Source organism: Triticum dicoccoides, chromosome 6B, assembly GCF_002162155.2.
Source record: "Triticum dicoccoides isolate Atlit2015 ecotype Zavitan chromosome 6B, WEW_v2.0, whole genome shotgun sequence".
Taxonomy (NCBI): domain Eukaryota; kingdom Viridiplantae; phylum Streptophyta; class Magnoliopsida; order Poales; family Poaceae; genus Triticum; species Triticum dicoccoides.
Window position 1 is genome coordinate 511364897 of NC_041391.1, and position 15126 is coordinate 511380022.

A 15126-nucleotide genomic window follows, 5' to 3' on the forward strand; every position below is an offset into this window, starting at 1 on the left:
CTTGAGCTGTGGCTGTAGCACGCCGGGTCCTGCAGCCTGGCCACCAGAGCTGAGGTCGAGGTGGTGCCCCTCAGAGATGTCTTCATGACCGCGGATGGGGTGAGGTCGCCCGAGCTTTCTGCGCCGAGGGAGCCCTCGCGATTCACTTTGAGTACGATGGCGCATCCACCTTGTTCTTCAAGGTCTTCGACAAGGAGGCCAACAACTGGAGTGCTGCCCCAGAGGAAGCAGCCCGCAGGGTGCAGCCGTGGGTGTTGGTCCTACTTCCGTCTCCTTCGGCGCCTCTCCCAGCAGCAGCGATGACTCTTGGGAATCCAGCGACTCTCCTGAGCCCAGCGAGCCTCCAGAGTCTAGCGATGACAGCTACGTGCCGCCAAGCTCCCGCCGTGGTCGAAGCGCAGCAGCGGCTGCCGCCCGACGTCGTTGGTGACGCTCGATGGCCCGGTAGTGGCCTTCCTTCTTTTGCTTTCCTTGCACGGAATGAAAACCAGCCCCCATGGGGTTTGTAAGGACTGAAGTGTGTTTAATACCAGCGTTGCTTTCTTGATTCTATGATGAAGTCGTGTATCCAAGTTCAGCACGACTCCCCCCTGTTCTTTCCCTTAGATAGCGTGACGCTCTACGCCGATGGGACCCAGTCCCCAGGCAGGCTTCAGCCGTCGCTAGTATGACAGGTCGCGATGCCCTGGTCAAGGCTAGGAGGTGAGCGTCCCGAGGTCCTGTGAGAGCTCATGAGTCGCGATGCTCACGAGGTCCCCCATGGCGTGCAAGCAGACGCCCAAGGAACGGAAAAGGGGAGTGAAGCCGTCGGAGTGGGACCGCGAGGTTGGGGGGACCGGGATGTGAGACTGGTATCATAGTGCATGCAACTTAACTTTCAGTAGTCCTGCTACGATCCATTGGGGGTGCCCACTCTTGCGTCCATGGTGGTGTCATTAGGCGTGGCTCACAACGACCACCCTCTCGCCTCGCTCGCCTAGGTGCTCTATGTCCTCGGGTCCCGGCCCTCAAGCAAGCTCAGCCGCCGCTGGTATGCCAGGTCGCGGTGCTGTGGTCAAGGCCAGGGGGTGAGGGCTAGAGAGCCAGTAGGAGATCCCGAGACATGATGCTCGGGACCCCTCCCCCCCTTTAACGTGCAAGCGACTCGCAAGGTAAGGTGGCGGTCGTCCAAACCGGCCCGTGAATCATCATCAGGTGAATCTGCATGTTAGATGACAGGAGAGGTCGCGAATCCCTGCGGAGCGGACTGTCCGCCCTAAGGCCCCTGGAGAAAGACGAAGGCACCGAGGACCTAGTGAGGTGGCGTGCGCGAGGTGCGTCGTGAGCTAGAGCTCGGTCCTTGGGTTTGTTGGCGTTGTAGGGACGGACCCGAGCATAAGCGTCGTCCCGGTGTGAGTAGCCATGCAGCAAGGTGAGCGAGGGATAAGCCAGCAAATGTAGGGAGACCACGAGGCGGTTAAGAATCAAGGCCGCAGAGTGATGATTATAGATAAGCTTGTGAAAGATGGTTAAGCAATCTTGGTGAATGCAAAACGATACACGCCGTAGGTACGGACCCACACGGCTTGGGGATGATGCAGCCCGTGGGGCGCCCCCGAACTGAACGAACTAGAGAGATGTCACCTGGTACCGTCGCTGAAGAGATGTCAGGGTAGTAGAAGACGCGCGCCGCTGGAGTCGCTCCTTACGAGCCGCCTTGGCCCCGAGCCTCGAGAGGCCCAGGGAGCCCGGGAGGCTCCTGAAGAAGCACCTCCATCTCCGCCAGGGTCGCCTGCTGCCTGGCCTCGCGAGCTGCCAGGGTGTCCCTTGTGCAACGCTAGAACGCCACAGCTACGCCTGGTAGGCTGAAAGGCAAGCGGGCGTAGCTGTGGGGTGGACCCTCGCATCGGCCGACACGAGATGGCCAGAAGAGCTGCCGAGATGCAGCCCTGTTGAGCCCTGGGATGTCGATGCTGATGCAGAACTCCTTACCCTCGCCAGGGAAGTGAGCCACACAACAAGGTAGGCGGCGATCGCCTTGCACAACCCTTGCCTCTTGAATCTCCTCGATTGCCTTGCTGATGAACTCTTGAACACCTGGCGCCTTCTGCCTGACGCCTTCTCCTGGGAAGCATGCATTGAAGCGCGCCTCCACATGGTGCCCGAGTGCCTCCCTCGTGACGCTGGCTAGGTCTGGGGCCCTCCCGAGGAGAGCCCCCGAGCCCATCCTGAGGGGGCGCCGGGCACGCCTCCCTATGCGATAGGCGAAGGTGCCCCATCCGGGGGCGCGAGGCTCAGTGCGGTGTCCTCGGGCGATGCTTCCTCGCAAGGTCCCTGACCCAGCTGCAGCTTCTTCGTCTTGGGGGCAACCTCAGGAGGGAGGACACCGCCCTCATCTTTAGGGTTCTCGACTACCGCAGCCTGGTAGGCACGCTCGAGAGAGCACACCGCGTCCTTTTCCTGGCATGCGACCATGATGACGCCGCCGCTCCCTGGCATCTTAAGGATGTTGTATTCGTGGTGCGTCACTGCCATGAACTTGGCCAGTGTTGGGTACCCTAGGATGGCGTTGTACGGCAGGCGAATGTCGGCGACGTCGAAGTCGATGAGCTCGGTGCGGTAGTTGTTGCATTCGCGAAAGGTGATAAGGAGGCGGACCTGCCTTATCGGGTGTGTGGAACCATCGGTCACTCCAGAGAATGGCTTGGTCGGCTGAAACTGGTAGTACGGCTGTCGGTGTCAAAACCGGCGGATCTTGGGTAGGGGGTCCCGAACTGTGCATCTAGGCAGATGGTAACAGGAGACAAGGGACACGATGTTTTACCCAGGTTCGGGCCCTCTTGATGGAGGTAAAACCCTACGTCCTACTTGATTAATATTGATGATGTGTGTTACAAGAGTAGATCTACCATGAGATCAAGGAGGCTAAACCCTAGAAGCTAGCCTATGGTATGATTGTTGTTCGTCCTATGGACTAAAGCCATCCGGTTTATATAGACACCGGAGAGGGCTAGGGTTACACAGAGTCGGTTACAATGGTAGGAGATCTACATATCCGTATCGCCAAGCTTGCCTTCCACGCCAAGGAAAGTCCCATCCGGACACGGGACGAAGTCTTCAATCTTGTATCTTCATAGTCTTGGAGTCCGGCCGATGATGATAGTTCGGCTATCCGGACACACCCTAGTCCAGGACTCCCTCAGTAGCCCCTGAACCAGGCTTCAATGACGACGAGTCCAGCGCGCATATTGTCTTCGGCATTGCAAGGCGGGTTCCTCCTCCGAATAATCTATGGAAGATTGTGAACACCAGGATAGTGTCCGGCTCTGCAAAATAAATTCCACGCACCACCGTAGAGAGAATAATATTTACACAAGTTCAATCTGCTAACGTATTTGGTGGCGTGATGTCACACCACCACCAAGCCTTTACTTGAATCGTTTTTATTGTACCACCTCAGCGTGTTTAGCGAAGCGGTTTCCTTGGCATGTCTTGTCGAAGCAGAGATCGTGTTCCCCTTATTCCGGGATTCCCATCAATGCGGATGTGGGTAACCCAACCGCGCCCGTTGCCACGCCCCCTCCATCAAAGGCGGGTTCCAAACAGTCACGGGGACGGCTCTTGGTATTCTTCCTCTTTATAATGAGACCAAGGCCCGTTCTTTTTCTCCAATCCTCAATCGAATCTGCTCCTCGCCCCGAGTTCCAACACCCAGGGCTCCAGATTCGGGTACCTTCGACCTTCGACAATGTCTGGCTCCGACCTACGAGGCCGGTGGATGCCCTCTTCCGTCACGGAAGAAAACGTGCTAAAGCTGAGAGACGCCAGGTACTTGACCTACGAGATTTCGCATAGGTTGCCTGCCCGAGGGCAAGTTATTCCTACACCCGAGCCCGGCGAGAGCGTCGTGTTCGTGTCTCACCTCCATCGGGGTTTAGGCTTCCCGATGGATCCCTTCGTGAGGGGGCTCATGTTTTACTATGGGCTGGAATTCCATGACTTGGCTCCGGAGTCCATCCTCCACATCTCATCGTTCATTGTCGTCTGCGAAGCCTTCCTCCGCACTACCCCTCACTTCGGCTTGTGGCTCAAAACCTTCAACGTGGAGCCGAAGATGATTGAGGGGCGTCAGGCAGAGTGCGGCGGGGCGGTTATAAGCAAGAGGGCCGATGCTCCATGGCCCGAGGGCTCTTTTCAGGAGGAGCTCGGCTTGTGGCAACAGGAGTGGTTCTATATCACCGCTCCCAGGGGCAGCAGGCAGAGGCCACCGCCCGTCTTCCGCTCGGGCCCTCCACAATGGCTGACGTCATGGGTCAACAAGGGGCTTAACTGGGGGCCGTCCAAAGACGTACCCCTGTTGCAGGACCGGATTCAAGGCCTCCAAGAAAGGGAGATTAATTTGGTCGTAGTGGCACAGGTTATGCTGATCCGGCGCCTTCTGCCCTGCAAATGTCGCCCCTCCGCCTGTGGGAATTTAATCTGGAGGGGCCACGAGCTCTCCAACACTTCATGGGTTTGACACCCGCGGAGATGTACAAACTGTTCTTCGAATCGCAAGAGATGCGTCCGGACTTGACCGAGGACGCTGGCCTAAGCTCCAATCGCCCGGATACTCAAGTAAGTAGCCATGTGTCCGGACATATTATCCATTTATTTATCATGGGTTTGCCTTTTAACCAGCTATCCCTTGGACAGGAGTGGATAGCGCAAGCAAAACTGATTCGGTGTCCGGCCCCCCTCCCTGAGACCATGCCGAATCCCGTGTTAGTCAAAATGTTGGAGTTTGCGCCTTTGGAGGAGAGCGAAGGGGGGCACAGGGAAACTACCGCCTCTGCCAAGGAGGCCTTCAATAAGGGGGGAATCGAGAATCCCTCCTTCTAGGGGGAGAAGAGGACCGCTTCCGAAGACCCGGAGGCCAAGGCCTCAAAGCGGGGAAGGAAATCTGCGCCAGAAGGTCCTGCGCCGGGAAGAGCCCCGGCCGCACAGTCTCCCCAGAGGAGTCAGCCCTCCAGTGAGCCGTAAGTAGAAAGGGGGAATTTTGTAATAGGGGACGCCCCTGTATTATTTCCAAAGGTAACCGAAGTTTTCACCTTGTAGTTCGGATCTCAGCCCATCTCAGCAAAGCTCATCTTCGGGGGACCTTCGTCCGGAGATGATGGAGAGCGAGACGCCTCCATCTGCCGCCCCATCGGGCGGGGCGGACGACCCTGAGGTGTCGTCAAGGAGGGTCTCCCCGAGTCCGGTGGGGCCGGAGAGTTCGGCACCCATTGGAGTACAGCCGGTGGAGCTGCAGGATTTGCTCAAGAGGGTGTCTATCTCAGAAGATCACCATACATTAATGAGTATGGTGATTGAGAGGATCTCATCCGCCGAAAGCGGGTTGTATGAGGCCGTCGGAAGTTTGCTTACGGGGTTTGAGGTACGCAAAAAATGACATACCTTTTGACAGTTTTGCACATGGAATGCGCCCTGTATAGATAGTAGCCCCTGAGACTTGGTATGCTGTCGAAAGCGACAGCGTGCCAAGGATCATAATCTCAGTTATAGAATGTCGCCTTTCCTATGCAGGTGGCGGAACATTCGGTGGCCAGCCGGACTGATGGAGTTGCCAAACTGAAGAGGCAACTCGATGTTGCGGATGCGGACATCGCGCTGGTCAATAAATGACTTAACGAGTCGCAAGGTAGATGGTTGCTCCGCGGTTGCCTAGTAAGGGAGCTGATGCCCGTTCCTTACAATTTGTATGCTTGATGCAGATGGCGCCGCTGCTGTGGAAGACCTTCAAGCAGAGCTTGCTCGAGCCAAGGAGCAAGCCAGGAAAAGTGATGCGGCTGCCTCGAAGGCAGCGGAAGAGTTAAAAGCCGAAAAGGCTGCTCACTGCCGAAGCAGGGAGGAGATGGCCGGAATGGCCGCAAAATTGAAAGATGCTGCCGACCGCTATGAGGTTCTTGAAAGAGAACGCCGAGCGAAGCAAGAGGACCTGAAGAAGGCCGCCACCAAAGTCAAGGATGCCCGTGGTGCAACGTGGGCTATGAAGGAAGAACTGCGTCAGGCCGGAGACATTGCGGCTGGAAAGCCCTTTCTACTGCGTAGGAAGTTTACGGATCCGAAGTATGCTCAGTTGGGCCAATTGTGTGGTGCGGAGGATCCTTATCTGGATTTGGCGGCGAGTGCGGCGGACGCAGTCGTGCACTTTCGAAGCCAGAAGGATCACGAAATGGAAGAGCTTTTCTGGTCTCAATTCCATAGTCCGGAGCGTCCACTCTCGTTGGCTGATCGGCTGGCTGAGTGGGCTGAGCTGAATAGATTGTCCGGACTTGCCATGACGGAGGTGGTCGCTCATCTGTGGCCGGAAAGGCCCAAGCCGAATAGTTATTTTGGCTTGTTGCAGGAATTCCTTGGGGCGGTGCCGCATATCAAGGCGATGAATCGGTCGGCATGCATAGAAGGTGCACGGATGGCTCTCGCCCGTGCGAAAACATACTGGGCGGAGATGGATGCCACCGCTGTTGCATCCCGGGGTTCGGACAAGAGCCGATTACCTGCCGAGCACTATTTTGAGGAAGTCCTGCAGGGCGCTCGTTTAATAGAGTCGCAGTGCTCGAAAGATGTTATGTTTAAATGACATGTATGATTTCTGAGATCATGTTTATAATACAACGGCTTTTTATACTTGTGTGTTCAAGTATTGAACTATCTCCTGTGCAACCGTATATGTATGAATAACCTGAAAGTTGCAGTCTTTGGCTTCAGCCCCCATGCACATGGTGCGGGGGTGTTTGCAAAAGGTGCTTTTTCACACTTAATCCAACGTCTTGGTCCTTTGAAGGAGGTGATAGCATAGCAAACTAGGCAACCAGACTATAATGCTTTATCACTTTCACTTAGCCATAGGAGCTCGATGGTGGGGCTACTATATAGCCCCTAGAGGCACCGCGCTCTTCGAACTCGGGGCGCGTATGTGCCTGACCGGGAAGCGGTCCTTCGTCAAAGCGGAGGAATTCTAAACATTCCAATAGTCGATCGAGTGGTTGACCAATCTCTCGCTATATCATGACAGTCAGTTTTTGGCTTTCTCTACTGAGGTGCTCGCCCGGCCGAACCGGGGCACAATCGCAGTAGTTCTCCTGGTGCCGCGTTAGTCGATGGAGCGGAACATAAGGCAGCAAAACACAGGAACCGGGCAAACCCAACATTTGACCAAAGACATGATTCGGAGCTGATGCATATAAGGCCTAACTCGAGACGCCAAACACTCCCTGAGGTGTTCGGTCTTTATGATACCGGGCAGAACAATGCCCTAAGCCCCTAGTGTCCAGGTACAGGCGGGAACTTCTGACACGGCCGATGCCAAAACACCAGCCTCCTCCTCGGTTATGGTAAAAACCGGGGGATGTGTATCAACAAGAGACAGTAAGAAAGGTTTACGCAGGGTCTTAATTTGAAAAGAATCCTTTCAACGGGTCCCCGCTGCACGTCTGCGCCTGTGTCTCCGTTGTGCTGTATCCTGGACGGGTGTAGCACGTGCTTCATCTGTAAAAGAGAAGGACTTAGTTTGGAAGAAATATCGTGCAAAAGTTGTATTTAAAATAAAGTATAATTTGGAAGATGAATAAAGTTGAGCTTTATTGGCTCTCATCATTTATACGTGCGGCCCCTTGTAAAGGGGTATGCGGCTGGGAAGCCCCATGTTTATTTACGCCGGACTCGCCTAACCGTGTCCGAGGTCTGAATGACCTGTTTTTAGGGGCTTTGACCTGCAAGGTCGGATTAGTGTGTGGCCGTCAAGGCGGCCTCATGCTCTCCGTGGTTGAGGAACACTCGGAGTTACTCTTTAATGAGATTATGCCGTGTGGACTGGGCATTTGAAGCATAAGAGACGCGTGATGTGGTATTGCGTTAAAGCGGGCGAAAGCTTCGCGTCCCAGTAGTGTTTGAGGGCCACTGTTAGATGGGGCGATATGGAGAGTGAGCTTTTCGCGATGAAGGTTGTCGGATGAACCGAACACAACTTCTAGTGGTATAGAGCATGTACAATTGGCTTAAAGGCCTAGCGTCACTCCTTTGAAGGAAGTGCTGCTACGGCAAATTTTGGTAGGGTCTATCCCCATTCTGCGGACAGTGTCCTGATATGGCAGGTGCCGCATTGTGTTTTCGTGTTATCACATGAAGTGAGTTCACTGTTTTGACTTCTAGTGGGAAAGTCTTCTGTTTTCCGGCGTGCTGCTTGTGGGGTTCGTCGTCTTCGCTTGGTGTGTCGAGCCCCTTGCGTTCGGCGTTAAGTCGTCCGGACTGCTCGAAGACCCAACAATCTCTGTGGGTATGGTTTGCAGGCTTCCCGGAGGTACTATGTATTTGACATAGCCTATCCAGAATTTTGTTTAGGTTGGATAGCTTGTCGCTGTTGTCCTTGAGGGGCAGTGTTTTATTATTCGGCCAAGAGCTTTTGAATCCGGCGTTGACCGCCGTGCTATTTGGGCCATTTTCCTTATTCCGGCGTTGATCCTTTCTGCGTCGTGATTTCCCATTTCCATCCCTTACTTCGGATGTACTCGGGTCGCTGGTGCTGCATCTAGCCAGCCAGCTGTCTTCCCCCGCGCAAAAGCGGGTCATGAGGCTTATTAGTGCGGCCATTGTTCTTGGTTTTTCTTGGCCGAGGTGTCTGGCGAGCCATTCGTCTTGGACGTTGTGCTTAAAGGCTGCTAAGGCTTCGGCGTCCGGACAGTCGACTATTTGGTTCTTTTTGGTGAGGAACCTGTTCCAGAATTTGCGTGCTGACTCTCCGGGCTGTTGAGTTATGTGAATTAAATCGTCTGCATCCAGAGGGCGGACATAAGTACCCTGAAAATTTGCTCGAAACGCATCCTCGAGCTCTTCCCAACTTCCAATGGTATTTTTTGGGAGGCTTTTGAGCCAATGCCGAGCTGGCCCTTTGAGCTTGAGGGGTAGGTATTTTATGGCATGGAGATCGTTTCCTCTAGCCATATGTATGTGTAGGATATAATCCTCAATCCAGACTCCGGGGTCTGTTGTTCCGTCATATGCCTCTATGTTTACGGGTTTGAATCCCGCTGGAAATTCATGATCCAGTACCTCGTCGGTGAAACATAGTGGGTGTGCGGCGCCCCTGTATTTGGGTGTGCCGTTGTCTTCAAACGCTCGGCGGGTTGTGTTGCTTCCTGGAGTCTTCTTTTTTGGCCCATAGATAGACCTGACCGGGTCAACCTTTTTCCCAGGATCTTTATGCTGATCGTGTGCCGGCTTGTGTGCGGCGCCTCTTGCTGCTCTTAGCCTGTCATCTAGTCGTCTATCCGGCCAGGCGACCTCTCTTTTTTGACTGCGGGGGCTCTAGGGCCTCCTCGTCGAATTCGGGCAACAGCTTGCGCTTCGGGTAGCTCTTTGCCTGGCGACTAGCGCCATATTTATCTGCGGTATTGAGTACTTTGCTCCATCTCATTCTGAGTGCGTCCTCCGCTGTTTTGAGCTTCCGCTTTTGCTTCTTCAAACTTCTTGCAGTAGCGACGAGCCTTTTATGAAGGTTCTTATGCTCTGGTGATGTGTTCGGCGTGAGGTCGTCTAGGCTCTTGTTTTCGCCGGGGATGGGTTGCTTGGTGGCATGTTCGCCGTCCACTGCTTCGCCCTGCTCTAGGGCCGGGTCCGTATGGGTGACGTTATTATCGAGGCGGGACTTCGGGCGGCGCTTGCGTCGCCGTTTTGGTTGTTTGTTGGGGGGTTGTCCTGCGCCATGTCCCATTGTTCCTCATTATCGCTTCCTTTTGGTGTATCCACCATGTATACGTCGTGAGTTGGGGTGGCTTTCCAGTGCCCGGTAGGCGCTGGTTCTTGGTCGTATCCCTCATCGTCGTCCATACCGTCGATGTCTTCGGAGTCGTAGTCTAGCATGTCGGTTAGATCGTCGACAGTGGCTACTAAGTGGGTGGTGGGTGGGCTTTGAATTTCTTCGTCGTCCGCATCCCAACCGTCCTGACCGCAGTCCGGCCAGGGCTCTCCTGATAATGAGAGATACTTTAGCAAACTCAAGATGTCGCCGAAAGGTGAGTGTTGAAAGATGTCCGCAGCAGTGAACTCCATGACCGGCGCCCAATCGGATTCGATTGGAGGGGGCGCGGGAGGTTCGGAGTCCGGCACCTCAGAGTCACGGGCTTTATGAGGGACAAGGTCAGTGTTCGGCTCTATCGCCGTAGAGGTTGCAGCCCCCGAGGCGGTGTCTAGCCATCCGTCCTCGATCTGCGTAGCTGGCTCCAAATTGAAGATCGGAGCGGGCTCGAGTGAGGCCTCCAGGGTACTGTCCGGCTGCAGAGCTAAATCATGCCCATCGTGACAGTGCGGCGCGCTTGGCTGTGGCTTGAATCCATCGAAGATCAAGTCCCCGCGGATGTCAGTCGTGAAGTTCAAACTTCCAAATCTGACCGGACGGCCAGGGGCGTAGCTTTCGATCTACTCCAGATGGCCAAGCGAGTTGGCCTGCAGTGCAAAGCCGCCGAATACGAAGATCTGTCCGGGGAGGAAGGTCTCACCCTAGACTGCGTCGTTGTTGATGATCCAAAAAGCCATCGGGCCTATCGGTGACGACACACAGGAACTCTCAATGAAAGCACCAATGTCGGTGTCAAAACCGGTGGATCTCGGGTAGGGGGTCCCGAACTGTGCGTCTAGGAGGATGGTAACAGGAGACAAGGGACATGATGTTTTACCCAGGTTTGGGCCCTCTTGATGGAGGTAAAACCCTACGTCCTGCTTGATTAATATTGATGATGCGTATGATTGTTAAACCCTAGAAGCTAGCCTATGGTATGATTGTTGTTCGTCCTACGGACTAAAGCCATCCGGTTTATATAGACACTGGAGAGGGCTAGGGTTACACAGAGTCGGTTACAATGGTAGGAGATCTACATATCCATATCGCCAAGCTTGCCTTCCACGCCAAGGAAAGTCCCATCCGGACATGGGACGAAGTCTTCAATCTTGTATCTTCATAGTCTTGGAGTCCGGCCGATGATGATAGTTCGGCTATCCGGACACCCCCTAGTCCAGGACTCCCTCAACGGCACTTGAAGCATGTCGAACGTTTGAACAGAGAGAATGTTAAGTCTCGCTCCACCATCGATGAGAGTCTTGGTGACGACCATGTTGCTGATGACGGGTGAGCAGAGCATGGGGAGCGTGCCAGCAGTGGCCTCGCACTTGAGCTGATTTGAGGAGCTGAAGGTGATGGCGCATTTGGACCACCTGAGCGGGCGAGTTGCTTCGGGTTTGGGGAGCGCCTCGTTCACCTCGCGTGCGAAATGCTTGAAGATGTGGTGAGAAGTTGGGGCCTGTGATTCGCCCAGGATGCAGGCAATGGCTCGGGGCTCCTGGAAGCCACCAGCCCCCTCGTCCTGGTGGTGATCTTCGGTCCTCCTTGGTGGTGGAGGCAGTGGAGGAAGACCGGCATTGCCCTGAGGGCGATCCTCATGAGGCTGCTCCCTCTAGGCGCCCTCACGAGGTTGGCCCTGCCAATGGTCCTCCCGAGGATGGTCGCGCCACTCCTGGCGATGGTCGCATCCGTCCCAGTGTCCTCCACCTCGGCCACCTCCGTGGTCGTAGCCTCGATCGTTGCGCTCGGGGCGTCGGCCGAGGCACCCGTCACGGAGGGCCCTGAGCTCCTGGCAGTCATTGGTGTTGTGGTTGTGGACGTTGTGGAAGACGCGGAACGGTCGGTTGCTCTTGGATGACTCGGGGTGGTCGCACCCGCGCTTCTTCTCTGGCTCGGCCGCGAGCACGGCCGGCCCTTTGCGCTTCACGTCCTTGCCCTTGGCCTTCTTGTCTTCTGGGTCAGCATTGGGGAGCTCGAGGAGGGAGAGGCGCCCCTCCTCAACCCTCGCACACTTGTTCGCCATATTGAACATCTCCAGGGATGTGCAGAGCTCCTCATGGATGGAGAGCTCCTCCTTCATCTTGACGTCGCGGACACCATCAGTGAACGCTGAAATGATGGCCTCGTCCGACACCTTGGGGATCTTGAGGCCGACGTTGTTGAAGCGCTGGATATACTTTTGCAGGGTCTCTCCTAGCTGCTGCTTGATGCATTGCAGGTCACCCGCGGCCGGCGGACGGTCGCGAGTGCCCTGGAAATTAGCGATGAAGCAGCCGCGCATCTCCTCCCAGGAAGAGACCAAACCGACGGGGAGATTCTAGAGCCAAGAACGTGCGCCGTCCTTGAGAGCCATGGGGAACCAGTTTGCCATGATCTTCTCGTCGCTGCTAGCCGCCTCGATGCTCAGCTTGTAGAGCTGCAAGAACTCGGCGGGGTCGGCGGGGTCGTCGTAGCGTGGAGGCAGGTCAGGCTTGAACTTGCTTGGTCAGATGACGTTCCAAAGCTCCGAGGTGAATGTGCAACATCCTGCTGTGGCCACGTGGGCCTGTCGAGGAGGTGGAGCTTGGTCCTGGTGCTCGCGCGCCGCCACCTCCTGTGGCGGCACACGGGCTTGACATGGGGGTGCTGGAAGCACGCGCGCTTCTCCTTGAGGCCACTGCACCACCTGGCAGCTCACCTCTTCCCGTGCAGGCGCCTGGCATGGCGGGTCGTGCCGTGGTGCCACACGCCTTGGCTCGATGATGACGCCCTGGGCTGGAGGTGGTGGAGGAGCCCCGTGCAGCGAAGAAGCTTGTTGCTTGTGGCCGGTAGGGCCCGTAGCGGCGTTGGCCACTGGAGACGGAGCACGACGAGCACAACCATCACCCGTCGAAGCTGTCTAAGCAACGCGTGCGGCAACTGCAGCCCGGCGTGCGTCAGCCATGGATGTGTTGGATGATACGTGTGACAGCCTGATCTTTGGGCCTTTCTTTTTCTTTTGTTTTTTTGAGGTTTTTGCTTGAGTTTTCTTTTTCCGTGGCTTTGTGGTCTAGAAACTAAAGAAGATGCCCTCTTCTTTGTTTCCTGAGTGGCTTGTCATTCCCAAATCCTTCCCTAGACCCTGTCATTTTCATCCTGGCCCGAATCCCAATATTCTTTTTTATTCGGAATATTCCTTTTCTATTAAAGGAATAACTCAAATTGCCCTAGGTTGTGAAGCAACCTATATTTCCATCACTCCTAAAATTGCCAAATAATTCTCATAAATTGTTTGGGCCATATATTGATCAAATACGGCAAAACTTTTCATTGCCATGATCTAAAATAATCCTCCAATAATCCATTTCCTATTCTGCCCTAAATGGCACATTGTGAAGCAAGTGCCATTTTCCTTTGCCCAATTGACCTCAAACTCCTTGGAAACCTTTTCCTGTACATATCATTGCCACATGCCAAAATGCAACCTCATTTGCCTTGTAATTATTTAATTATTATTTTCCAAAGTTTCTATCCAAAAAGAAGCTTTGTGAAGGAGGTATAAGCTCGGCATATCCAAATGAGTTTCCATTTTGCATGATCCTTCATATCATCATATCATAGCCCTCCACCAAAGTATAGCACATGTCATGCCTCCATGTGAGCTCATCTTCAATTCTTAGATTCTGCCCAAAATTTCAGTTTGTGAAGCAAGTATATTTTATCTTGCTCCATTATGGCTGAAAATTTTGTTAGTCCTTCTAGTATCCATATAACTTATCTCCACCCATTTTGGGCATAGTTCATCAAGCCATTATTCCTCTAGAAGTTTTGCAAGTTTTTGTCCAGAGGGGATGCTTGTGAAGCAAGTACCAGTTTGGCTTGGCCAATTGGTATGAGACTTTTTGAGCATCTTAATAGGACCAAATGACTCTCCCTTGCCCAATTTGAGTTCAAGTTGACACTCCATGTGAGTGCAACATGTTGATCAAGTTTCTGGACCATTTTGGTCAGTTGCAAAGCAACTACATTAATCCTTGATCCATTTCCACTCAAACTCTCCAGGATTGTAGTTCTTCCTTAGTTAATCATCGCAGACAACTCCATTGACCTCAATCACTTCCCTGTTGATCACTAGTGCATGGCCAAGTTTACTGCAGTAAACTTCAGATGATGACTACCATTCAACCACTGCATCTTTAACCAAGTTACCACCTCAGTTGCAACCTACCCAGGAAGGACTCCACCCCAGACATCGTTTGGCATCGCTTGTCGCACTGTGTGCACCAGTGCACGCGGTGACCACCTCTCTGGCATGCCATGGACGCGAGCTGGATGGCTTCTTGCTCGGGCCCCTCCCCCTCTCATCGGCTTCGCATGCGTGAGCGTGTCCAGTAGATAGCCCTCATCATCGCCCACTCCCTGGACCCCTCTCCCCCTCCGGCAGCTGCCTCACCAACGCTCGCCTCCGCGTGTGATACGTCTCCGTCGTATCTAATTTTTTATTGTTCCATGCCAATATTATTCAACTTTCATATACTTTTGGCAACTTTTTATACTATTTTTTGGGACTAACATATTGATCCAGTGCCTAGTGCTAGTTCCTGTTTGTTGCATGTTTTATGTTTCGCAGAAACCCAATATCAAACTGAGTCCAAACGGGATAAAAACGGACAGAGAATTATTTTGGAATATTTGTGATTTTTGGGAGGAAGAATCAACGGGAGACGGTGCCCGAGGGGGCCAGAGGCAGGGGAGCGCCCTGGACCCTCGTGGGCACCCCGTAAGGCGGTTGATGCTCTTTTTTGCCACAAGAAAGATAATTTTATGAGAAAAATCTGGGCGAAAGATTCAACCCAATCGGAGTTACGGATATCTGGATATAAAAGAAACGGTGAAAGGGCAGAATCTGAGAACGCTGAAACAGAGAGAGACAGAGAGATAGATCCAATCTCGGAGGGGCTCTCGCCCCTCCCACGCCATGGGAGCTAAGGACCAGAGGGGAAACCCTTCTCCCATCTAGGGAGAAGGTCAAGGAAGAAGAAGAAGAAGGGGGGCTCTCTCCCCCTTGCTTCCGGTGGCGCCGGAACACCGCCGGGGGCCATCGTCATCACCGCGATTTCCACCAACACCTCCATCATCTTCTCCAACATCTCCATCACCTTCCCCCATATATATCTAGCGGTCCACTCACTCGAAATCCGTTGTACCCTCTACTTGAACATGGTGCTTTATGCTTCATATTATTATCCAATGATGTGTTTCCATTCTATGTTGTCTGAGTAGATTTTCGTTGTCCTACCGGTGATTGATGA